Genomic DNA, 27978 nt, shown 5'->3' on the forward strand with positions numbered 1-27978 from the left:
CCTGGACTGTGGTGCTGACACTCACCAGTCCCCGGCCCCCTTCCTTCCGCTTAGCGTACAGCCTCAGGGTGCTGGACTTGGGGTGAAACCCTCCATGCATGGTAAGGAGCTTTCTTGTCTTTATGTCAGTGGCTTCTATCTCCTCCTTTGGCCAGCCTATTACCCCAGCAGGGTACCTGATCACGGGTAGGGCGTACGTGTTGATGGCCCGGATCTTGTTCTTACCATTCAGCTGACTCCTCAGGACTTGCCTGACCCTCTGCAGGTACTTGGTGGTTGCAGCTTTTCTAGCGGCCTCTTCATGGTTCCCATTCGCCTGCGGGATCCCCAAGTACTTGTAACTGTCCTCTATGTCTGCAATGTTGCCTTCTGGTAGTTTAATCCCCTCAGTTCTGACTACCTTCCCTCTCTTTGTTACCATCCGGCTACACTTCTCCAGTCCGAACGACATTCCAATGTCATTGCTGTATAGCCTGGTAGTGTGGATCAGTGAATCGATGTCTCGTTCACTCTTGGCATACAGCTTGATGTCATCCATGTACAGGAGGTGGCTGACAACTGCTCCGTTCCGTAGTCGGTATCCGTAGCCAGTCTTGTTAATGATCTCACTGAGGGGGTTCAGGCCTATGCAGAACAGCAGTGGGGACAGAGCATCTCCTTGGTAGATCCCGCACTTGATGGTGACTTGTGCTATGGGCTTGGAGTTGGCCTCTAGTGTTGTACGCCACATCCCCATTGAGTTCCTGATGAAGGCTCTTAGCGTCCCATTGATCTTGTACAATTCTAGGCATTCCAGTATCCAGCTGTGGGGCATTGAGTCATAGGCCTTCTTGTAATCAATCCAGGCAGTGCACAGGTTGGTCAGTCTGGTCTTGCAGTCTCGGCTGATTGTTCTGTCTACCAGTAGCTGGTGTTTTGCGCCTCTGGTATTCTTGCCAATTCCTTTCTGTGTCCCGCTCATGTATTGACCCATGTGCCTGTTCATCTTAGCCGATATGATGCCTGACAGGAGCTTCCATGTAGTACTGAGGCAGGTTATTGGTCGGTAGTTGGAGGGGACCGGTCCCTTCTTGGGGTCCTTGGGGATCAGGACCGTCCGGCCTTCAGTTAGCCATTCCGGGTGTCTCTCGTTAACTAGCAGCTGGTTCATTTGTGCTGCCAGACGCTCGTGGAGTGCAGTCAGCTTCTTCAGCCAGTAGGCGTGAACCATGTCGGGCCCTGGTGCTGTCCAACTCTTCATACTGGAGACCCTTTCTTGGATATCTGCCACTGTGATGGTTACTGGACCCTGTTCAGGGAGGTCGCTGTGGTCTGCCCTCAGATCCTCTAGCCACTGAGCATTGCCGTTATGGGTTGCATCCTTCTCCCATATGCTCTTCCAGTATTGCTCCGTCTCCAGCCTTGGTGGTGCTGTTCTCTTATTGTTCCCTTGCCACTGAGAGTACACCTTTGCTGGTTCTGTGGAGAACAGCTGGTTTATTCTCCTGCCTTCTATCTCTCTGGTGTACCTCCTCAAGCGGCTGGCCAAGGCTGTGAGTCTTTGCTTGGCAGTTTCCAAGGCCTCAGGTATGGACAGCTTGCTGTATTTCTTAGGCACCTTCTTTGTCGCACCTTTCTGCAACTCCGTTAGTTGGCTAACCTCCCTCCGTGCTACTTTGATCTTGCCCTCTAGCCTCCTTCTCCATGGAGTGTACTGCCCCTTGTCGCTGTTCAACTTGTAGCCAAGCATCTCACTGATCACTGCTGCCGTATTGTAGATCAGCTTGTTAGTGTCGGTAATCGTGGTTGTAGGTATTGCCCGTAGTGCTGCATTAACATCATCTAGCAGACCTTCTGAGGGTACTTCACGTAATCTTGGTAACCGGCTACGGGGGATCCAGGTTTCAAGCTTGGCCATGATCCTATTTTTCAGGTCAGTTCCTCTCGCACTCAACGATCCTTCTCCTATCGCACTTGGGGCTATGTACCCAATCTCGGGTGGGGGTGATGATATCGCCCCCCTGACCTGGCGTCCTGACTCCTCCTTGCCGTAGCATTTGTGTTGTACCTCGTCAATCTCTAGCTGTGAGAGCAGTCCCTTCTTTCGAATGTTGGAACACTGAGCTACTAGTTGTTTCGCCGTCATTGTGGATGTTGGGTATCGAAGAATCCATAGGTCCCTCATCCTATTCATGTAGCCCCTTCCGCCGGGGTTACTTGCGTAGTAGCATTCCAACATTTACAGCAGAAACATAAAATGTACAAAAAAACAAAAAGAATAATAACTACAATAATTAAACAGCAATAAAATAACTGTCAGTTACCCACTGAGTCAAAGGCCAGTGAATAAAAATGAGTTTTTAATCTGGATTTAGAAACCAGCACTGATGCAGATTGCCTAATGTGAAGAGGAAGATCATTCCAAAGCTTTGGGGCAACAGTAGAGTCTCCTCTAAGTTTCAGCCGTGATCTACTGACTGAGAGCAACAGCTCAGCTGACCGGAGTGAATGAGGGGGGACAATGAGGTGCCAGACCATTTAAGGATTTTATAACCAGTGAAAGGATTTTAAAATAGATTCTAAATTCAATTGGAAGCCAATGTAAGGAGGCCAGAACTGGAGTAATATGCTCAAATGATCTTTTTACCAGTTAAAAGCTGTGCCGCAGCATTCTGCAACAGTTGCAGGTGTGACAGAGTGGATGCACTCAGATGGAGAAAACAACAGCCATCGCATCCTGCCCGCGTCCCAAGACCAAAAAAGGTTCTTGGGGCTGGCTGGGTACTACTGTTGGTTTGTGCCTGGGTTTGCAGAGTTATCCAGTCCCTTGACTGAGCTCACCCAAAATGTGGAGCCAGATCTGGTCCAGTGGATGGAGCAGTGCCAGAGGCTGCGGGCCATTTTGTCCCAGCAGGTAAGGAGGCCATTGTGTACATCAGCTGAAAGCTGTCAGAGAGCGTAAGGCCACATATATCACGGAGGAGGAGTGTCTGACCACGTGGTGTCCAGTCCACTCCCTTCGTTATCTGGTCGTTAAGTGATGACGTGACGAATCCTACTTCCGGGCCTAAAGTAGTCTGCGTTTAATATGGCTATGTGTTAACTATGTGTTGTTAACATGTTTAATGTTTTGTATTTTCTTCTATTTGATCTCAAAAAGCTCCTAAAACAGTCAGTGATCCCTGTTGACCTCCCTCGGCTTTTATTACCGCTAATCATTTATTTAAGCTCAGTTTTTAAAACCTTAGGATGTAACTACAGCCCAGCCCATGCAGCAGTATATGAATGACTAACCTCGTATTGTGGATGGATTATCTCAGTTGTTCTCCTGACTGAAGTTTGGTCCTTTTACAGCATCCTGCCATGCGATTACATTTGTTCCTGACCACCGAGAACACTCACGTTAACTTTTATCCAGTGGAAAAAAGTTAGCTTGTTTATATTATGCTAACATAGCTGTGTCGCTAGCGGTCACGTAGCACATCATTATATACCAGCTAGCCAAACTTCAGTAACCCTACAAACGTCACTGCTGTTTAGTTTTCTGTCTTCATTTATGTTGGAAGTGATAACAGACCAAACTGCAAATTACTTCTGTGTGGTGGCTCATATCTGTGGGGGAAAAAAACAAACCAACCTGAATGGACCATCAATCAGCCCTCACTCCACAGAGTAGTGGCATTTACTGTCCAATAAATCTATGGAAATCTGGGTGAGATATGGAAAACTTGCTCAATGCTTCCCCTGGCAGTGGAGCCCTGTGGGCGACCCACTTTCCTGTTACTGTAAATCGGTTACACCAGTGTTTGTTCCAGCTTGGAAAGGGTGGTACCTGCAGTGATGGCAGTGGGAAGAGACTATCCAGTGAGAAAAATTTTGGTGACTTCCTGTAGCAAAGTCAGATTGAAGTGACTGTCTAACCACACACACACACACACACACACACACACACACACAATTAAGCCGATCTTCTATGGTCTGATTTCAAACTTTGGATCTTTTAAGGACAAATTGTTAGCGGGGTTGGGCGATCTAAAAGTGAAAGTCAAAAGCATAGACATTTTTTATGAGCCACTCAAGTAACTCTGGCATTCAATATATTTGGAAAGGCGCTACTGAGATGAAACTCTCACCGGTTGCTGGTAAGAACCCATCCAATCCACACATGCAAAGAAATCAAACAATAGATGTCCATAAATTATGTGTCATTATGAGAAATGGCACAAGGAACAATATTGAACACTGTTACTGAAATGTATTTATTACTTTGTACAGAAGCCTTTGTTGGTGACGACAGCTTCAAGACTCCCGTACGGAGAAACTAGTTGCATGCATTGCTCAGGTGTGATTGTGGCCCATTCTTCCACACAAACAACCTTCACATCCTGAAGGCACCTTCTGTGAACTGTGAGTTTTTCAATTGGATTCATGTCAGGTGATTGGCTGGGCCATTCTAGCAGCTTTATTTTCTTTCTCTGAAACCAGTTGACAGTTTCTTTGGCTGTGTGCTTTGGATCATTGCATTGCTGAAAGATCCACCCTTATTTCATCTTCATCATCCTGGTAGATGGCAGTCAATTTTTATCAAGAATGTCTGGGTACATTTTTCCATTCATCCTTCCTTCGATTTTTAGAGGACTGCCAGTGCCATATGCCAATAAACAGCCCTACAGCATAGTTCCACCTTCAAACGTCACTGCTGGTATCGTGTTTTGGGGGTGATACGCAGTGGCTTTTGACGTCCAAACAGGATCTGTATTGTGGCATCCAAACAGTTCAATTTTGGTCCGATCTGATCAGACTCTCCCCAGTATTTCACAGACAGTCTAAATGTTGTTCAGCAAACTTTAAATGCACTTGAACATGCTATTTCTTCAGCAATGGAGTCTTAATTATACAAAGAGCTGACAAAAAAGCTGAAACACAGTCAGCCTTTGGTTTTATTCTGAAACGTAATAAATGAATAAAACTAAGACACGACAAGCAGACTTAACTCTCCTCCTGCCTCTCCTTTTCTACCCCCTCCTCCTTTTTCCCAGCCTCTGCTAGTACCAGGCACAACCCTACATAGCTCAGCAGCTCTCAGTGACGCAACACACTGTGAGATTAGGGCACAAGGGTATACTATGAAAGAAGCTCAACACAGCGAGGCTTTCTTTGCATTAATTGACTTGGCAAGCCCAGTCGAGACAGTAAGTATCACAGTGGTGGTTATCAGCTATATCTGTTAAACTAGGCTTTTTGGTCCAGGCTCTGTGCACACTCACATATAAATGAGCATTTCACATGTCATATGCCTCTTCTTCCACACAAAATTATCCCTAGTGAGTCACGCAGGAGGAGGAAGCAGGATAAACACGCTGGCGTAAAGTTGCTCCTGAGAAAACACCCGGCTTCCCCTGCTCTTGGTTATCATGGCCAACGTTCTGAGGAGCAAACTGAGTGTGCTCCAGGGAAACATTGATTCTAAAAGGATTTTAGAGATTGTGGCATTTTAGCCTTTATAGAGACATTGCTTAGTGGGGCCAAACAGGATTTCAGACCTTTTTCTGGAGGGATTCAGATTACCCTTTTGTCTAGATCGAAAGGCCGAGGTGACCCAGAAAACTCAAGGAGGCGACGTATGTCTTTATTTTACTGAATGAAACTGTAACTCTGTGACTGTCATGGAACTAATCTGCACAGCAGATGTTGAACTTTTATCAGTATCAGTTTGTCCATTTTACCTCTTCCCACAGCTTTTTATAACAGCAGTGATGTAGTGAATAAACGGCAATCACTTTCACCAGAGGCACCTAACTTCATTCTAGATGATTTTAATCACGTCTCGCTTAAAGACTATTTAACTTCTATCAGTATTCAGTTTTATTTTATTTTATGTATACAGCATCAAATCACAACAACATTTTCTTCAAGCCACTTTACATTGTAAGGTAGACCCTATTATAATACAGACAGAGAAAAGCCCAACAATCATATGACCCCCTATGAGCAAGCACTTTGGTGACAGTGGGAAGGAAAAACTCCCTTTTAACAGGAAGAAAACTCCAGCAGAACCAGGCTCAGGGAGGGGCGGGGCCATCTGCAGCGACCAGTTGGGGTGAGAGAAGGAAGACAGGATAAAGACATGCTGTGGAAGAGAGACAGAGGTTAATAACAAGTATGATTCAGTCCAGAGAGGTCTGTTAATACATAGTGAGTGAGAAAGGGGACTGGAAAGGAAAAACCCAATGCATCATGGGAATCCCCCAGCAGCCTACGTCTATTGCAGCATAACTAAGGGAGGATTCAGGGTCACCTGGTCCAGCCCTAACTATATGCTTTAGCAAAAAGGAAAGTTTGAAGCCTAATCTTGAAAGTAGAGATAGTGTCTGTCTCCTGAATCCAAACTGGAAGCTGGTTCCACAGAAGAGGGGCCTGAAAACTGAAGGCTCTGCCTCCCATTCTACTTTTAAATACTCTAGGAACAACAAGTAGGCCTGCAGAGCGAGAGCGAAGTGCTCTAGTAGGGTGATATGGTACTACAAGGCCATTGTTGGACAAATGTATGTATGGATGTCTCCTGTCCTACCAGACAGTCCTACTAGACAAAACGTTGCCTCACTGTACAAGTTAGTCCCACTACCCGCTACCTCCACTTGGTACTGCAGACCACAACCGTGCCCACTTATAAAGCAGTCTTAAAAAGACAGAAAGCACAGATGAAGGAGATAAAGAACTGGACAGAACAATTTGTGCTCTGCTTGCAAGAGTATTATGACTGCACACACTGGGATAAGGGATTTGCTGGAATGATTTGGACACACTTACTCATGTCATATGTTCTTATACTGCACTTTGTAGAGACATGATTATTCCTTCCAGGCAACTTAAAACTTATCCTAACAATAATAATACTAACAATAATAAATCTGTAAAGTCAAGCATACAGAAAAGAGTCAGTAAGAACAGCAAGGACTTCCTCCCGATGTCTAATGTCAGTGTGCTGCTGCCTACCCTGTGGAGGTCTGTGCTTCCCTCCATGGATATGCCTCCCCAGACCATCACTGACCCACCACCATGTTGAACGACATTAAAAGCAGCATAAATACTCCACATCTTACCCAGAAGCTTTCATGTTTGTCATATGTGCTCATAGTAAACAGGCTCTAATCTGTAAAAAGCATAGGATGCCAGTGGTGGACCTGCCACTTCTGGTATTCTATGGCAAATGCCACAAACATCAAGACAAGAAGGCTCCTTACCATACATGGAGGGTTTATCTCCAAATCCAGAACACTAAGCGGAAGGAGGCCGAGGATTACGGTAGTGAGTGTCAGAACCACTATCCAACAACATGAGCACATCAGACAGATGGCCACAACTGATTATGTGATTAATGAATATTTCAAGCAGCAGAAACACGAGAAAGAAGAACTAAAAGACACCCCAGAGGCACTAATCATGGCAGCACAAGAACAAGCTCTAAGCACCAGACTGATAGAGGCTGGGGTCTACCCAAGGGCGTAGATCTGGTTTTGGCGTTGGTGGGGACGGATGATTCAACCACCGAACCCTGCCGTGTTTCCTTTCTTTTTCCTTTTTGTCTTTGCTTCTTGATAAAAAAAGGAGAAATATACTTGCCTACATATGCTATTCTACATGCTTTTAAACCATTTAAAATCACAATTCAAAGTTTTATATTTGAATTATATAATGTTAAATTACTATTAAACAAATGACTGAGTATTTTAGGCTTTAGTTTACTTCAGCCATATTCCATATAAATCAGGTATCATTCAAAAATAGCTTCAAATACAGTCATGACAATAAAAGAATATGACCTTAAGGACTTAACAACATTACTTCAGTTACACCAACATCTCTGATGCATTAGCACTAAGCGAACACTGAATGACCTGGTGGGTTTTGTCCATAAAACTACTCATCTAAGATGACCACAAAGTAAAAGATCTCTCAGCAACATTATGCAACATTTTAGGCACTACTGCCCCGATCAGATCAGTGAGCTGGGATTTTTCATTCTAAACATGAACTACTGTTACAGCAACAGACATGGACTACTGGTTCCCCACACAACAACTCAATGTCCACTATGTGAAGGAGCCAAACACATGCCTGCTCCTCTCGTTAACTGAGGTAAACTGCTGGCATATTTGTTTTACATCTATACTGTCCAGTCTCTGCTGGTGGACACGGCAACACTTTTTTCATGGTTACATACAATTTTAGACTGATGTGGGCCAAAGCCTAGCACATACTTGCCAACCTTGAGACCTCAGAATTAGAGAGACATTCAAAAGGGCTGTTGGGGGGGTATACATATACATACCAAAAGTTTTTACAGTGTTTACTTATCGGATAAAATAAGTTAAATGTCACCGTTATTATTGTCCGGCCGGAAACAGGCCAGGGGTGTCCAAATACAGAAGCTGCGTCCACCTGAGGACCCGGCCTTCGCGGTCTAAGTGGGCCGGGTCGTCTGAAAGCCGGGTGGACCGGAAATGAGCGACTGTGAAATTGGACGGTCTAGCCTTCAGAATTACGTCACCTCTGCCGTCTGCTCCTTGCTGTCTAAACTATAACCGGATGCTGGCGTAGATTCTCGACCATCTCACACTTCTGTTCAATCAGTTTTCTGTTTAATCAGTTTTCTGTTTGACGTTTATTCAGCTGTGTGAAAACCCCGGAGGAACTCTTCCGAGGGATTAATAAAGTTTTATTTAATCTAATCTAAGATAATAACTTTAATCTCAGCCAAACCGATTTACTCACAAACAAATAAACCACTGAAAAAGGCCAAACAACAACATGTTTAGGTTATTTGAAGTTTACACAGCTACATTCTCGCCTGAAAATATGTTAAAAGTTTATTTTGCGACCCTGAGAAATTTATAAGAGTAATATTAAAACTAAGTAGCTGCAGCAGTAGCCATTGTTGGAAACTAGAATTAGCTGGGCCAACCTGAGATATGGTTTTTCAATGTTGTTGTCCGGGTGGAAAATCGGGAGAATGGTGGCTCTGGGAGATTTTCGGGAGGGGCACTGAAATTTGGGATTCTCCCGGAAAAATCAGGAGGGTTGACATGTATGGCCTAGCATAGCCTGTAACGTTATTATGACGGACACATTTTATGAGTGAACTTGACTTTAAGTGATTTACAGGTTTGTTTGAAAAATATTTTTTTTATATCCAGGTTCTTCCTTTTTGCTGCCATCCTCCTCTCCTCATTGCAGCGCAGGCTTGCCGCTGCTAAAACTGAACAGAGCTCCCTGAAAGGCTCAGCCAATCACATTGGCCATATTTGTCACATGAGGTAGGACTCCGGTAGAGAACGTAATTTAACTCTTTCTGCACCGCTGGGTGAATGAGACGTTGACAGATCGTTTTTTTTTTCTCTTTCTATCGGGTTTGTTTGTCTTTGCTCGAAGAGATCAAATTATTGGTGGGGAAAATTCAATAATCGCTGGATATTGGTGGGGACATGTCCCTTCCGTCCATGCCAAATCTACGCCCTTGGGTCTACCAAATCAGGCAAGACCCAACCCAGATAGGAAGAGAGTCCAGGGCCAATGTGCCGTCAGGTCAGCAGATCTGCATAAATTTCTGGCAATCTGGAGAACGCATTGTTAAACAGCAGACCCTCCAGATAACATGTCTTTTCTTTCTTTTCTTTTTGTTTTCATTCTTACCAGCTGTTCTCACAAAGAAAGTATTGGACAGGATACTTTTCTAAAAGTAGTACTGTAACTATCGTATCAAACACCATTTTAGTGAAATTATACTGGAATGAGATAATTACAGTTACGGGTTATATTCAGAAACGTGAGAAGATTGTTGCGAGTGGAGTTGGGTTATAGCACATTAGCTTATGTGCTCATGCAGGTGGATGGCAATGGAGGAGGAGGAAAAAGGAGGATGAGGCTCCATATCAGGGCTCATCATCGTCTTCTTTCTCTCTCTCTTTCTTTTTATTTGAAAAGCATGATTGGTCTGCCTATAGTTAGAGCACTGAGTCTTTGTTACCTTGTCATGCATTTTCCTTTTGTTTCTGGCCATTTGACAATACAGAAATGTTTTTATGCTTGAGTAAATTAAAGCTCCATTTTAAAAAATCTGGGTAAAAATGTTTTTTATTACAATCTTCCTTTGATTGGAGGCCAAAACCTGTTGGGATGGGTACCAGATATTTTTTGCATGCAGGAAAAACTCAAAACAGCAAAAAACTTTTTAAAGCATACTATAAAAGCAGTTAAAATACAGTCAGACAATTTTATTATGACTCTTACATGTCTGACAGACTAAGGAATGGAATGATACGATATGATATGATAGATTTCCTCCCTGACCTTCATGTATTTGATTGTTACCACTGCACTGCATAGGCTGGGTTCCAAAAAACTAAAAAGTTGAATCAGACTAAAGTTTTTCTACCAAGCAACATAAGCACTTGGCAGCAGAAGAGCTTTAAGTTGGTCCTGATATTTGCATGTGCATATTTCAGGTGGACGCTGTGGCTTAATGTCAAACTTAGTATTACTGAGAAACTGAGGAACTGACAAGGAGACCTCTGGGCTGTAGAGTGGGGGTTAAACAGAGATCGAAGAGGAAGAGGTTTAAACCCTGTGTGCTGGCAGTCATTGTGGGGAATGTAAGGTCCCTAGCTCACCCAGACCCAGAGAAAGTTCAGAGAGTCCAGCATAATGTGCTTCACTGAAATGTGGCTGAACGATCAGATACCGGACTCTGCTGTTTTGATCCCTGGCTTCTTCACGGTTCGGATGGACAGAGATACCGACGCCAGCGGCAGAAAAAAGGAGGTGGGGTGGGTGTGTTTGTGAACTGCAGGTGGTGTAACCCGAGACATATCTCTGTTAGAGTGTTTCTGCTACTGCGATGTCAAGCTACTTGCCATCAGACTTTGCTTGTATTATCTGCCCAGGGAGTTTACTTCTCCTTCCCTGCTGAAGGAGAAGTTGGAGGACATGCAGGTGGAGGCTCCACTGGTCTAGTGGATCCGCGACTACCTGACAGGCAGACCACAGTTTGTGAGACTGCAGAGCTCTGTGTCAGAGAGTCTGAACAGCAACATAGGCGCACCCCATGGACCTGTTCTGTCTCCTTTCCTCTTCACCATCTATACAGCCGACTTCAAGTACATCACAGAAACTTGTCTCCTCCAGAAATTCTCTGATGACACAGCCATAATTGGAAGTGTGGAGATGCGATGGGAAAAGGAGTACAGAGGACTGATTGATCGTTTCGTGAGATGGTGTGAGGTGAATCACCTGCAGCTGAATGTGGCCAAAACAAAGGAGCTGGTGGTGGACTTTGGCAGAAACAGATCCCGACCCTCCCCTTTGTGCAACAGTCACATCCTACAAGTATCTGGGAGTTCAACTGGATCACAAGTGGTCTGCCAATACGGACGCTGCCTACAAAAAGGGTTCGAGCCGGCTTTACTTTCTACGAAGGCTCAGATCTTTCAATGTATTCAGCAGGCTGCTCGATATGTGTTATCAGTCTGTTGTTGCGAGCACCATCTTCTTTGCTGTGGCGTGCTGGGGTGCACGCATCAAAGCAAAGGACACAAACAGACTGAACAAACTCATCAGGAAGGCAGAATCTGTTGTTGGCATGAAGCTCACCTCGCTGGAGGTGGTGATCGGTGACAGAAAGCTGGCAAGACTGCTGGCAATCATGGACAATGACTCCCACCCCCTTCATAACATGCACAACAATCTGAAGAGCAGTTTCAGCAACAGGTTCCTTCAACCTGGCTGTCTGAGGGAACGTTACAGGAGGTCGAAATCATAAACGGGACCTTCAGGATTTGAAGACTGTGAACTATAAGTGGCCAAAATTACACCTGGGCAATGCATGCAACTGGTTTCTCCATACAGGAGTCTGTCATCGCCAACAAAGGCTTTTGTACAAAGTATTAAATACAGTTCAATAAATATACATTCTCCCTGTGTCTTTACTCATTATTATACATAGTGTAATGTATGGACATCTATGGTTTGACTTCTTTGCAGGTGTGCATTGGATGGCTTTTTAGCAGGTATAGGTTATAGGTTTGATTACAATTACTACCATAATGCCGTTAAATTGGGATGCAACGTCATCTAAACAGCTTTGACAGGCAGAGACGGAGAAACTTGCATATCTCTGTTGTGCAAACGCTAAGAGGAAGTCCAGCGTTTACTTTCCCGCAAAACAAAAACTGACTAAAGAAATCACTCTGAGGTCAAACATTGATTAAGGTCAGTGCCGTAGACGTCACCCAGTGGAAATTTGTATTTGTTTTAATGATAATAATAATAATAATGGAGTGGATTTATATAGCGCTTTTCAAGGCACCCAAAGCGGTTTACAATGCCACTATTCATTCACTCTCACATTCACACACTGGTGGAGGCAGCTATGGTTGTAGCCACAGCTGCCCTGGGGCAGACTGACAGAAGCGAGGCTGCCATATCGCACCATCGGCCCCTCTGGCCATCACCAGTAGGCGGTAGGTGAAGTGTCTTGCCCAAGGACACAACGACCAGGACAGAGAGCCCAGGGATCGAACCGGCGATCTTCCGGTTACAGATACGCTTCCCAACCCCGGTCGCCCTTTTATAGGGCGACCGTTGTTTATAGAGAGAGACTGGAAACCTCCATCATCTCATCTTTGCAGCTCTCCTTTTAGTATATAAGGCTATATCTTTCTTAACAAACAGCCCACGTGTCAGCTGTCAGGAGAACTGAAAAAAATGTAAGAGCAGAACTTAAGATCGTGAAGTGTGCGAGGAAAGGATCAGCTTTATTTGAGATCTGAGTGACAATCATCACATTTCAGTTTGTGATGATTCTGTTCTCTTTGTGATTACAGAAGCTACTGCCAGATTAGACCTCAGCACCACCCAGTGAGAACAGACAAATCATCCCATATGCTCCCTGTTTGTAGTAACTCCAAAATTAACTGATGAAAAAGGCACAAAGGCCATATTACATGCATACTACTACACCAACAAGCAATATCTCTACTCAAAGGAGACATCTCACAGATGCCAAACGTGCAAGTTTTGTCACCCTCAGATCAAAATTCACTGAACCAGCAGCAAAACATGACCAAAACGATGCTTCAAGTTTGAAAAACATTAGTATGAATTCTTTCATACCCGTGCTGTCTTGCTTCCTAAACTTAAATCCACCGCAATTAAAAGGCATTAACTGACTAACTCGATCTCCCACAATGCCTCAGAGCAGTTCCTTGCCAAAAAAACAAAACAAAACAATTTTATGCCCGGTTACAGAGATTTGTGTGTGGGTAATAAAAAAAAATTCAAAAACAAGCATTGTTTGGAGGCATGTCAATAAAGTTAAATAACTTCTCCTATTCAGTATTTAAGAAACAACTCTCACAGATTGTGCCAAATGTGTTGAGTAAAACCTCTGTAACTTCGCTCTGTTTCACTTCAGCAGCATCAGTCTGTGCAGACATAATGTCAGTATATATGTCTACTGCAGCATGTTTTCAAAAAGGCTATATTCTATAAGATACAGAAAGAATTAGGCGAGGAAAAAATTTCTATGGCTTTATTTTGATATACAGAGTTTTTAAATTGCATGTTGGTCGTGTCATTTTCAATCAGGAGCCTCAGAAAGGCTCTTGGGTTTTAGAGGTTAAACTCATGTTCACATGTTGTTAGCTGTGGAGTAGAATTTTAATGAGGGAGCTAAAAATGGGTAATCCCATAATTAGCTCTAAGGCAATTCCAAAAAGGAAAAACAAGTTGTGGACTCACTATGGGTTAATGTTTGAAATATAGCCCTTCTGTTATCATGCAACACTGATTCAGGAGACAGACACTATCTCTACTTTCAAGATTAGGCTTCAAACTTTCCTTTTTGCTGAAGCATATAGTTAGGGCTGGACCAGGTGACCCTGAATCCTCCCTTAGTTATGCTGCAATAGACGTAGGCTGCTGGGGGATTCCCATGATGCATTGAGTTTTTCCTTTCCAGTCACCTTTCTCGCTCACTATGTATTAACAGACCTCTCTGCATTGAATCATATCTGTTATTAACCTCTGTCTCTCTTCCACAGCATGTCTTTATCCTGTCTTCCTTCTCTCACACCAACCGGTCGCAGCAGATGGCCCCGCCCCTCCCTGAGCCTGGTTCTGCCGGAGGTTTCTTCCTGTTAAAAGGGAGTTTTTCCTTCCCACTGTTGCCAAAGTGCTTGCTCATAGGGGGTCATATGATTGTTGGGCTTTTCTCTGTATCTATGAATCGCCTTGAGGCGACTTATGTTGTGATTTGGCGCTATATAAATAAAATTGAATTGAATTGAATTGAATTGAACACCGAAGAGGTGTAGTACTGAGTTAACCCTAGAACACTATCGCTATAAATAGTAACACGATCACTAATGCCGGGTGATTTTTACCCGATATAATATAACCAATGAAAGGTAATCAAATATATCAAAATATGACAACACATGACAAATTAGAGTGGTCTTCTTTTACTTTAAACTGTGCCATGTCTAACAAAATGAAAAATAAGACTCCTAAAGCTAAATAATGACTCTGGAAAGCTGGTCTTTGGTCCACCCATTCCTGGGACATTTGAGACTTCCCTGGTGATGGCACAGGCTCCTCGACACGCAAAGAGCTGCAGGAGAGTGAAATCATATAAATGTATTTTCTCGGGTGTAAATCACCCAGCGATAGTGTTCTAGGGTTAAACTGTGAGCCCCCCAAGTCTTCTCATCAAATCTTTCTAGAATGGAGCCAAACTGTTGCAGAGCTCGAAGAGATGAAAACATTCTTATCTAACAGTCATTTAGACTTTTAACCTCCAGCTGTATCCAGCGCAGTCCAATTTATCCAACAAGACAGGCTTTTCTGTTCGTGGTATATGGAAAGTCACCAAAGTGAATCGTGGAGCTGGCCCTGGAGCTGAACCGATCTATTGTCTCACATTGTGAGAAAGAGATGAAGGTCCTCTGATGAGCAGGCAGCTAAAATATTGGCTGGGCATTGACGCCACCGTGGAAAAAACAAACTGACCCACATTTTCATCTATAACAGAAACATGTCCTCAAACAGACGGCCCACTCTGCTTTCAGTGAGAGTTAGAGTACACTGTGAACATTAATTTATTATTTATTAATTTGTCGGTGTTTGCTGAAGTGTGTAGCATGATTGCAAAACATCCTAAACATCGTAATATAGTAAAGATGGAGAACTTGGAGAATTAAAGTGAAAGTGCACTGAAGCTTCTGGCTACACATTTCAGTGGTCAGTGTTTATCTGTTTTGTTTGTCCTTTAGTTTAACTCCTGCTGAGAAGATCACAACATACAAGCACCTTCTTTGTAGTGAAGTGAAACAGTGTGAAAAGCACACTGAACTCTGCAAACACTGTCTATACTTGTGCTGCTTTTCTGATCTCTGATTTCTTCATGCTTGTTCCCTTTTGCAGTGAACATGCTATTGTTTCCTTTCCTGCCCAAGCCCATTTTCAACTAATCCAGCTATATCATACTTGCATATAGCATCACCATCATCCACCATTAGACTGGACAGGACTGGACACAAGAATGTCTAAATACCCCAAATCAAGTACAGCATAATGTGAAAAGATGCAGTATTGGTGGCTTGTTCACTGTAAACTTAATTATCCACAAATGGATATGATGATGTCACACATTTCTTTTGTTTAGTTAAAAAAAAATTAATTATTTTTACCAATTTGCTTAAATACACTTCTCAGTAATTACCTTGCAAAACTACTTCTATTTACCTACAATATTAATGGATCAAGCATAAAAGCTGGTGTAAAAACGTATTTATTCTTTAATTTAAAGTAGATTTATTATAAATGCAGTATCCTGTTAAGTACACTGTATGCATACTATAAAGGCAAGTTTCTTCCTCAGTTTAAACCATTAAATAGTAAGCCGTGCATTAGCGAATATTGGGAATAAATGCCTGGCCATGAAAAGATCCCAGATATTGACTGTACCTGATAAATAAAACTGCACTTCAACAGAGTCCAATGAGTTCATCAAGCCTGCCTTCTGTTTCTCTTTGGACCACATTTGCTCAGGCTTTAAACAGATCACTGCATTTCTGAATGACAAACTTTGCAGCAAGAAAACTTCTGACGTTTATTTTTTGTATTTTATTTTACTTCATTTTTGTGGGGTTTACTACAAGAGACTCTAAGAGATGAGTTTCTAAGCAGTGTAAAAGGAGACTAAACTTTAGCTGTAGAGCAAAGAATGGTCCGACACACAAATCCTCTCCAGAGGCGCCATATCACCAACCCCTCCACCTCACAGCATCCACAAAGCAGCTGATATGTGGCCGATTTTGCGAACTTCCACTCGTGATCAGCTGAACTCAATCACCATAGCTGCTACAGACGCGCACAGGTAAGGAGAACAGGGCTTTAGAGAAGCTGTTTCTCTAAACGCACACAGTCGGAGCAGCGGTTACTCACGTGTTTCGGTGTAAATTGTGAAGAAGAAAAGGTTGAGCGCGACTTCTGTTAGGATCCTGTGCCCTCTGAAAGACCCGCTGCTGGGACTGAAGCAGCGTGCCTCGGCAGCAACAACTGTCAGATACTGTCCCCATCATCCCCCAGGAGGAGGAGCTACGCCGCGCTGTAGCTTGTCGTGTCGGAGCGCAGGACTCCTCTGTCACAGTAAATGCTTCCATTCTTCTGTAGAAACGGCTTGTTGAACCCAAAACTTCATACTGTTACACTTATAATCCCATTTTAACACATTGCTGCCCGGTGAATTCTGCTCGAAACGTAACCGTGTGGAACAGACCTCAGCACGGTGACTATCTTATTTACTCACCAGCAGTGTTGGTCAAGTTACTTGAAAAAAGTAATCAGTAACTAATTACTGATTACTTCCCCCAAAAAGTAATCCCGTTACTTTAATGATTACTTATTTTCGAAAGTAATTAATTACTTAGTTACTTAGTTACTTTTTAAAAACACGATTTACAACCTGAAGAGGTGATAAAGCGATAGATCTTTCAGCCCAATTCTACTTTTTCTGCATAATCCATCATACAAAATGTAATCAACTGGAAACGTCTCTTTTTAAAACTTGTTTTATTAGTTTTAATCTTTTAACTTTATGCATCAAGCAAAAATTTAATTATATGCAACATTCTCTGACTGGAAGAAATTAGTTTAACATTTAAACCTATTTTCTGCACATTCCAGAACATAAAATAAAATATTTTTTGTGTTTACACTCAGTCTTTCAAATAGATGCAAGTAAAACACAGCAGAAAATAAATAAAGTCAAAGACTCAGCGGTCCTGTTGCTCTATTTTCACCTGTATAGCAGGAGTGGGGTAGGCGGAGGTTTACCCTGGTGCAGGTGTGCCGCGGTCAGTGGAAGAATCCGTGAGTTTCTCTGTGAGTTTCCCATTACGTCGTAGCTACTCGGTGCTTGTTGGAAGTTTAGGGGTTTTTTTCGCTGTAAAAAGAAGTTTTCTTCCCACGCACAGCGGACACTAATGTTTTTGTCACTTTTTATGGAATCAAACTCAAAGTAAGGTCAGTACTTCCACGCTTTAAACGCTGCACGCTCATACTCTCTCCCGCAATCGATATATGATCCATTGTTGATCTGCACACAGCTGTTGTCACCAACGTCGCACTCGCTTACGTCACTGTCGTGAGACATTCTCGCAAAAAAATCACGGTTTTAGTAACGCAGCAACGCAGCGTTCCTACGGGAAAGTAACGGTAATCTAATTACCATTTTTGCAATAGTAATCCCTTACTTTACTCGTTACTTGAAAAAAGTAATCAGATTACAGTAACGCGTTACTGCCCATCTCTGGTCACCAGTGCAAATAACAGCCCCCTGCCCTTTCTAAAATGGCAAATGGTGGGCAAAATGTTAATAAAACTAATAATAAAAATACATTTTGTTTATACACCTGTATTGTGTACCTTCAGCATCCTACTGAAGTACCAGACTGGACGGGGACTGTTCCCGTCCTTTCACAAAGTGTTTTACTTCATCTGAAATGGAGCTTGTTAAACTTAGCAAATATGTTGGTCCAACTCAGCATATTATGCTGTAAGAATTGTGTACAAATATTAACACATGACATCTAATGTCTCTACAGAACATGCTCATCTCTGTTAGCGTTTGGAGTGCTCAGTCACTTTCATGTCACTGACATTACAAAGTGTGTTATGAGAGTGTTCATAAACAAGTAATATCTGAAAAAAAGTCTGAACTATTTTGAAGAGGAATGTAATTTTAAACCAATCTAAAGATTTCTTTTGTTGTTGGAAAAACGGTTCATTGTACCACTTTCAGGGTTTTTTTCTCACATTGAAATCTGGCAATTTTTGAACATGAATGTCTCAAAATGGCTCCCGTACGGAGAAACTAGTCACGTGCATTGCTCAGGCATGATTTTGGCCATTCTTCCACACAAACAAGCTTCAAACGCTGAAGGCACCGTCTGTGAACTGTGAGCTTTAGTTCTCTCCATAGATTTCCAATTTGATTCATGTCAGGTGATTGGCTGGGTCATTCTGGCAGCTATATTTCTTTCCTTGAAACCAGTTGAGAGTTTCTGTGGCTGTGTTTTGTCATCATTGTCTTCATCATCCTGCTACATTTGGTACAGATTTTTCTCAGGAATGTTTCAGTACATTTTTCTAGTAATCCTTCCTTAAATTAAATGAAGCCTGCCAGTGCCATATGCTAAGAAAACAGCCCCACACCATGATGTGCCCGCTTACTCTTTGCAGGGTAATTTTGGGGGTGATATACAATGCGCGTTGACCTCCAAACATAGTGTTTATTATGGAGTCCAAAGAGTTCAATTGGTGAATACCTCATTGTTCCTCATGTATCCAAGTTTTGACTAACGGAGGACCTTCCCAGGGAGCCTGAGGAATGTGATCCCCCTGTCATTGAAGCACACCCTCCAGTCCCCCATCTTAAAAATGGAGACCACCATCCTAGTCTGCAAATCCAGAAGCACCACCCCAGATCTGCACATGATGTTGCAGAGGCTTTATCTAGAGCAGGGGTGTCCAATTCCATGCCAGTGTTCTGCAGCTTTTAGATGTGTCCTCATCACAGCTGATTCAAATGGCTAAATGACCTCCTCAACGTGTCCTGAAGTTCTCCAGAGGCCTGTGAATGAACTAACTATTTGATTCAGGTGTGTTGACCCAGGGTGAGATCTAAAGCCTGCAGGACACTGGCCCTTGAGGCCTGGAGTTGGACACCCCTGATGTAGAGCCTTTAGGAACTCAGAGCCAACCTGGTCCACCCCAGGGGTTTGGCCACCAAGGAGTTATTTACAGATAAAGCCACTTAAAATAGCCGCCTCGTCCCTGACAGGACCATGTTGGATGCCCGGACGATTCCTGACTGATTATCAGCTGATGATCAGCGGTAATAATATCCTCGCTCATGATGTAGATGACGCAACTGTGAGTAGTAAAGCTGCTAAGTATCTATGAAAATCGGTGGTAATGTTTTGGATATCCACCAGGGGGAGCAGTGTGGCAGCACATTCATTTACAGGCTTCCTACACAGTAATAACTTGCACCAAATAAAATAGATAGAAGACATAAAGTGACGCTTGCAATCTATAACTTAAAGCATAAAATGATTATTTAACTGCACCGCTAATGTTCTTATATGAAATGTAAACGTGAACGTGAATTAATTAATGGCTGGATCATGCAATACCAAAGGTTTTTGGTTGTTTGTTTGTGTTTAGCCTGTCCTGTTCGGCATTGTAGCAATCAGAATTTATGCAGCACCAAATCACAAAAACTATTGCCTCAAGGTGCTTTGTATTGTAAGGTAGACCCTATAATACGGTGGCCCTGAGAGGCCAAATGGACTGCAACTTAAGAAAACACCAGCAATAAGAAAAATGCTGCAGAGGCACACAAAACACAACGGAAATAGGAAAAACAAAAACTGAAACGGGAAAAAACTGATTTCCAACAGCACAAGGGAAGTGTTTCTGGGAAGACAATAACCCGGCGGACCAGTTGCAGGAACCAAAATATGCTAAGAATTGCACTGGGAGACACAAGAAGTGGAGGATCTATCGCTTTTGTGAGGAAAGAAAATATGAGAGGTAAGTGTGTTAGCCTAACTATTAGCCTAAAAATCCGTCATCAGTATTATATGAATCATGAGATCAAACACACTTACCTAGCATGTTTTTGTTCCTGCAAACTGGTCCGTCGAGAGGCATGAGGAGACCTGGGCCCCAGACACCCTGAGGCCCGCCAGAGAATGAGATGTCTAAGAGAGGTGGAGTCGAAGACCCGACCTGACACATGGACATAGACAAACAGGCACACACAGAAACAATTATGCATTTCCACCCTCATGCACACATATACATATACTCACACACTTGCCCAACATGGAGACACACGTACACCTGCAGCAGCAGGGAAGCCCACCAGTCCAGACCCCGACCAGGTGGTCAGCTCCTCCTCCAGGCCCTCTGCGAACAGAGAAAAGGTTGTGAGATGACTCCATGCCTCCCTCCGCCTGCACATATGTGGAAAATGGAAATATAATCTATCCACTTTTATCTTCTTCAATGCCAGGTGCCAACACAGTGCAGACCAGCTACCTGGACGCTACTTTCAAAGAGTTTGGAATGAAAATTATAACGGAAATTAGTTTCAACTGTGACAAACAGACTTTTAAAAAGTAAAAAATATCCATTAAGTTAATCATGAATAGTGATTTTTTGCATATAGCCACTCAGTGCGCACACGCTGATCAGGGGGCTCGAGGGTTATGGTGAGATCAGAGCCAGTTTGAAGAGAACAATGCTTCTCCACAGACCACAGCATATACAATAGTGTAGAACATGAGCTGCGTCCATCTGCCTGTAAATGGTGTCATTCTGTAGCTGAGACACACAATCATGACAGTTGCTTGCTCGCTTCAACGTCAAGCTGTACGAGTCACTTGTGGATCTGTAGGCGTCGCTTGGTTCATGGCAAAGCGTGACATTAAAAACTGGTGACAATCTCTGAGCGCTAAAGCTGAGGACTGACCTCAGAATCGCAGCTGGGACCTCTTCACTCATCGGGTTTCAAAGAGGCTTCATTGATTCTTTCATACATAAGATGTTAAGAGACAAAACTTGAATTTGGATTCTTGAATCTACAAAATGTACTAGGTATCTTGTTTTAACACTCTGAGGCTAAAGATATACAATGATACGTGAAACTTCTGGAAGATTTCCGTTGGACATTCATAGAACATCTTTAAGTCATACACAATGTGACTGCAAAACAAATCATTTTAGCAGCTTGTTTAACTCTATCCATTTACTTTGGTCAGACAGGTATATGATTTCAGTGACAAACTCCTTATTTCATACCAAGTCCTTTACGCAATGCAACAAAATCTTAGGTAGTGACAGTAAACAAGTGAGTTTTCAGTAAGGTTCATGATTTGGGTTTATGAGGTTATTTATTTTCCGGTTATTCAGTGTTTCATCCTTGTATTTATTGTTGATCTTAGTTTCCTATCTAGCCTTTAGCTTTCTGTTATCATTCCTCCCTGTGTTCCCCGTCCGCTTGCGTCCTGCGTTAGTTCTTTGTACCTCCCTGTGATTTCAGTTTCCCCAGTCATGTCTCAGTGTCTCTCGCCCTCTCGCTCTCCGTGTCCCTCTTTGTCTGCGTCATCCTTTGACAAAGGTCTGTCATGTGCTCCCATATCTGTTTATCCCCTGTCCTAATGTCAAGCTTACGTGTCTTTGTACCCTCTTTATTTTGAGGGTACCTCATCTCATGTGTGTTATGTTCAGTTTTGTTCCAGCTGTGTTTCCACCTGTTGCCCATCCTCTCATTATCATGTGTATTTAAGTCCTCGGTCTTCCTCTGTTCCAGGTAATGTCATTTAATCCTGCATTTGGGGTCCTAACCTTGCCTGCCACACAGCAAACCCATAATCCTTACACATATACAGTGGGGCAAAAAAGTATTTAGTCAGCCACCGATTGTGCAAGTTCCCCCACTTAAAATGATGACAGAGGTCAGTAATTTGCACCAGAGGTACACTTCAACTGTGAGAGACAGAATGTGAAAAAAAAATCCATGAATCCACATGGTAGGATTTGTAAAGAATTTATTCGTAAATCAGGGTGGAAAATAAGTATTTGGTCAATAACAAAAATACAACTCAATACTTTGTAACATAACCTTTGTTGGCAATAACAGAGGTCAAACGTTTACTATAGGTCTTTACCAGGTTTGCACACACAGTAGCTGGTATTTTGGCCCATTCCTCCATGCAGATCTTCTCGAGAGCAGTGATGTTTTGGGGCTGTCGCCGAGCAACACGGACTTTCAACTCCCGCCACAGATTTTCTATGGGGTTGAGGTCTGGAGACTGGCTAGGCCACTCCAGGACTTTCAAATGCTTCTTACGGAGCCACTCCTTTGTTGCCCGGGCGGTGTGTTTTGGATCATTGTCATGTTGGGAGACCCAGCCTCGTTTCATCTTCAAAGTTCTCACTGATGGAAGGAGGTTTTGGCTCAAAATCTCACGATACATGGCCCCATTCATTCTGTCCTTAACACGGATCAGTCGTCCTGTCCCCTTGGCAGAAAAACAGCCCCATAGCATGATGTTTCCACCCCCATGCTTCACAGTAGGTATGGTGTTCTTGGGATGCAACTCAGTATTCTTCTTCCTCCAAACACGACGAGTTGAGTTTATACCAAAAAGTTCTACTTTGGTTTCATCTGACCACATGACATTCTCCCAATCCTCTGCTGTATCATCCATGTGCTCTCTGGCAAACTTCAGACGGGCCTGGACATGCACTGGCTTCAGCAGCGGAACACGTCTGGCACTGCGGGATTTGATTCCCTGCCGTTGTAGTGTGTTACTGATGGTGACCTTTGTTACTTTGGTCCCAGCTCTCTGCAGGTCATTCACCAGGTCCCCCCGTGTGCTTCTGGGATCTTTGCTCACCGTTCTCATGATCATTTTGACCCCACGGGATGAGATCTTGCGTGGAGCCCCAGATCGAGGGAGATTATCAGTGGTCTTGTATGTCTTCCATTTTCTGATGATTGCTCCCACAGTTGATTTTTTCACACCAAGCTGCTTGCCTATTGTAGATTCACTCTTCCCAGTCTGGTGCAGGTCTACAATACTTTTCCTGGTGTCCTTCGAGAGCTCTTTGGTCTTGGCCGTGGCGGAGTTTGGAGTCTGACTGTTTGAGGCTGTGGACAGGTGTCTTTTATACAGATGATGAGTTCAAACAGGTGCCATTCATACAGGTAACGAGTGGGGGACAGAAAAGCTTCTTACAGAAGACGTTACAGGTCTGTGAGAGCCAGAGATTTTCCTTGTTTGAGGTGACCAAATACTTATTTTCCACCCTGATTTACGAATAAATTCTTTACAAATCCTACCATGTGGATTCATGGATTTTTCTTTCACATTCTGTCTCTCACAGTTGAAGTGTACCTCTGGTGCAAATTACTGACCTCTGTCATCATTTTAGGTGGGGGAACTTGCACAATCGGTGGCTGACTAAATACTTTTTTGCCCCACTGTATATATATTCTTTTTGTATCTTTATTTTGAACATGTTAGCATAACAACAACAGAGAAGAAGAGACAAAGCAAAACACCAATTTAATGTTCTTTCTTTAAGATCAACTTAACTGTTAAAAAAAGGAGTCGGAGGAAGCATATGCTTATTTTACCCCATTTTCACTATTTAGTAACTAATAGTCAACATTTTTTCTTCCTGTTGTGCCCTATCCATCATACATTCTTCCTTACAATTCGTTACATTTGCTTTTATAACTCCAGTAACACATCAAAAGATATACAAATTTACAGATATATAAATTTGAATAAATAATTATGCATATATAAAAACAATCTGTTCCACAGCTTCACTCCACACACACGCAAAAACTTCAAAGTAAACTTTATTGTCATCTCTGCTATATACAGTACAGTATATAGAGAAAGAAACTAACAAGAAAACGTGTGTTTTACAAATACAGGATTGTTTTAAATTGCATCCTCGTTCCCTTTTGGAAAACCATTTTAGAATATTGTCTCTAGGCAGTGAGAAAAAAAAAAAACAGATCTGTGAATTTTAATTAAGTAGATAAAATGTTTACCACATGAATTTTGCACAACATGGCAAACACATTGCCTGCAGCCCGGCGAAAAGGATGATGGCGCGTACGGACCACGTTAACAAACAAACAAACAAACATTATAATAATTGTCAATATTGTTTTTCCTTCAGTTCTATGGAAGCTGTTTTATTTTGGGTTATTATTGCTGCCACATGTATGTGTTCTTTGTATATTATTTCTGCAGATGTTCATATATATTCTACTTATATAGTCTACAATAATGCATCATCTTTTATCTGCTTTTTGATCTGCTGTTGAGATGGTCAGCAGTGTGAAGTTCCTGGGTGTGCACATATCAGAGGAACCTGAACATTACCACCATCATGAAGAAAGCCAAACAACATCTTCACTTTCTTAGGAAGCTGAATGAGACTTCCTTCTCCCATCATTTTACCAGGGAACCACTGAGAGTGTCCTCTGCTGCTACATCACTCTCTGGTACGGGAACTGTACTTTCACTGAAAAGAGTCTCTGCAGCGGATAGCGAGGACAGCAGAGAGCATCATCGGAGGCCACTCATCTCCCAACTCTAAGACAAACACATCATCCGACGTGCAAACAGCATAGTGAAGGACGCGTTCCACCCCTCACATGCACTGTTCTCCCTCCTTCCATCTGGCAGATGGTTTCGCAGCATCAAAACCGTGACGGCCAGACACTACAAGAGCTTTTTCTCCCAAGCAGTCAGAACCCTCATCTCACAAGGACTGATAAACACAAACACTTTTACAACATCCAAAAGACTCAAACAACAAAAACTTCCACAAATCCACAACAAACTGAACCTTTTAACAGTATGTTTATTTGCACACCTCAGTCACATCATGCCTTAACACATCTGTATTATACGATATTTGCACATTTTGCACCTTGCACATGTCTTCCTCCCGTCTTGTCTACAATGTCCTGACCATAACTTGAACCTGGCATTCAATACCTACAGCACAGTCATCTCACGTTACTGTAATTGTACATGACCACTTTGTATTATATCTGTCCTGTCTTTGTTTATTGTACATAGATATAGTTAGTAATAGTACCTTTTTATCACGTAATTTTACCCAAATTTAGCGAGTTATTATTTATTTGTAATTTCTAGTTTTATATCTCATGGAGATGTTTTTTATGTTCTTATAAATGCACCATAGGGGGCTTGGGGTGAAACAGCATTTGGGTATGCTGTATACTGTGCATATTGTTGTATTGACAATAAAGACCTTGAATCTTGAATCTTTATGAGGATGCTGTGTGTTTCACCTGCCCTGCTAGACCCACTTAGTAAAAATCATCCCGTTTAAGGCTCTGATATCTTTTCATAATGTGACTTAAGACAGTTTTATGGTATGATTTTCATCACCCAAGAAAGGGAATATTTAATAAATCAGCCTACTCTTCAGTTTATTAGAAACATGCAACTTGTGAGTTTTCTTTTTATCCAAAATAATGTAGTGGTGCAGATATATTAAAATAATATCCGTTATTCATATACAATATAGCAATAAATACACTGTACACATGTTTCAGCAGCTAGTGTGAGCTGCTAACTGACAGGCCGAATTGGAAACCACCAGTGTTGGAAATTACCATTTAACAATACAAAACTATAGGCTACAGTCACACACACCAACACAAACCACTATCCTAATGAGGAGACACGTGTTATCTTTCTATAGCCACTGTTATGTTCCCACCCCCACATGGTGCGGGCTAAGGCAGTTAGGAGACAGCAGAACATGACAACCAAAATTAATGAAAGAGAGCAGGTTTAAAAATCAGGCAGTGTTTATTTATCATTTTTCATGCCTTAACAACAATACACTTACAAGAAAAAGGTGGGGGAGGAGGACCAGGGGCTTGAGTCAAATCAAAGAAATGAACGAAACAAAAGAGGCCCGGGGCTTCCCTAAAAGCTAAATCAACCAATACCCAAAACTAAAGGCTTGTCTAAGCTGCTCTACAAAAAGGTCAGTCAAAACCATACAAAAGTGGCATCAACCACATAACCTAGTGTTTCTAACAATTGTTGCTCTGTTGCATGTGTACCAGGTACCCCAAACTTACCTGTCCAGCCTCCAACCACAAACACCATTTGCACACAGAACCTACCAAACAGAGGTCAGAGAGACTCAGAAGCAGCCCCAGGGAGCTGCCCTTTTGCAACCATTCCTGGTTAATGATTGGCCTACTGTGCCCAGATCAGCCAATAGACACGTGGCCAATAGGTCGAGGCTTTACACCTGAAAGACAAGAGCAACAGAAAAACAGCAGTGCCACTCATTGTGGCATGTAACACCACAAAGCCAACAACACAAAACAAAGATGAAAACCAGCACAAAGAAACTTTGTGTGATCTCAACAGTGACAAGAGTGAAATATGAAAGAACTAAAACTCACAGTTTACAGAAGGTACCTTCAGGAGTTGAAGACTGCATTTGAAGGCTCAGGTTTGAGCAACGCATGAAACTAGTTTTTCCGTACAGGAGTCTTGAAGCTGTCGTCACCAACAAAGGCTTCTGCATAAAGTAATAAATACATTTTACGGTGTTCAATATTGTTCCTTGTGTCATTTCTCATAATGACACATAATTTATGGACACCTATGGTTTCAGTTCTTTGCATGTGTGGATTGGATGGGTTGCTACTGACATCTGGTGAGAGTTTCATGTTAGTAGCACCTTTAGAAATATATTTAGTTACAAAATTGGTGATGTGTTTAATACTTATTTTACCTGCTGTGTGGTTCATATTTGACATTTAGCACATTTATGAATAACAACCTCGTTCATTTTTGTGATAGATTGTATTAAAAAAAAAAAGAAAAACTGGGTCATGACCAAGATATGGGTGGAAATAAGCATGGTTATACTGAAGAAGAAGAAGAAGAAAAAACATTACATGAATGCTACATTATTGTGTACTGGTATTATAGTTGTTCACCTAAGGGATTTCTCAGGATCAAATTTAAGCACTTTTTAAGCACTTTCAAGGTCCATTATCAAGCTTTTCCAGCACATTACCAAAAAAAAAGATTGCATGTTCCACTTTGCATCACCTCAGTAAGACCATGTAAAAATTAAAACAAATCGTCTTAGGTTGACTTAAATGTTCTTTGTTCCTCTTTTGTTAAAACAGAGAAAAATGCACCACACAAAAATACTGAAAAAGGAAATGGTTGTCTTATATGCATATAGTGCACAAACTCAAAAAACTAATTTCTCTCAAAAATGCAGATGTGCAAATGTGAACAAATCAACTTGTTAGAGATGCTCATCTCCACTTGGAAAAAACAACCACACAAAAGAAGAAATCTGCACAAATGAACAAGTCTGCTCATCAGATATTGATGCTTCTTTCCTACGTGACACAACAACAGGAGACAGATGTTTACTTTAACTAGTTAAGCACCCACACCACCAAAAATGGGGGAAAAGAGAGGAGATCACATTTAATCGGTTATAACACGAGGTCAGAAATATAAGTGCAGACATGAGTGTCCACAGAAAATCTGAATCTCAGCTGTAAACCATTTCTACAAACACCAAACAGTTAAAAGAGCAGTTACATCACCATGAATCTGTGGACAGGTAACATCCATATTTTGATTTATGATTTTCTGGACTTAAATGCAGTATTGGGACTAACGCATTATTAAGTAACGCGTTACAGTAACTACGTTATTATTGTGGTAACGAGCACAGTAACTATTTATTATGCCAAAACCGGGAACGCGTTACTCGTTACTGGGATTTAAATAGGCTCGTTATTCGTTACTTCGT

The 27978-nt window shown here is 42.3% G+C and overlaps 1 protein-coding gene across 2 annotated transcripts in view; it reads right to left on the bottom strand.

The window, feature by feature from the left end:
* LOC146679216 (CD82 antigen-like) overlaps positions 1-24012 on the bottom strand; it is a 51224-nt gene extending 27212 nt beyond the window's left edge. The window contains exon 1 of one of the 2 annotated variants that reach the window (XM_085409411.1): positions 20214-24012. The gene's annotated coding sequence lies outside the window, so the exon portion shown is untranslated. Of the gene's footprint in view, positions 1-16482; positions 16616-20213 lie in introns of those variants that run through there. The other variant, XM_085409402.1, reaches the window with a different exon arrangement.
* Between the last annotated feature and the right edge of the window lie 3966 nt (positions 24013-27978).

The sequence above is a fragment of the Rhamphochromis longiceps genome, linkage group LG1, assembly GCF_057381845.1.
Source record: "Rhamphochromis longiceps isolate RC_006_pf linkage group LG1, R_longiceps_female_GT1.1, whole genome shotgun sequence".
Lineage (NCBI taxonomy): Eukaryota > Metazoa > Chordata > Actinopteri > Cichliformes > Cichlidae > Rhamphochromis > Rhamphochromis longiceps.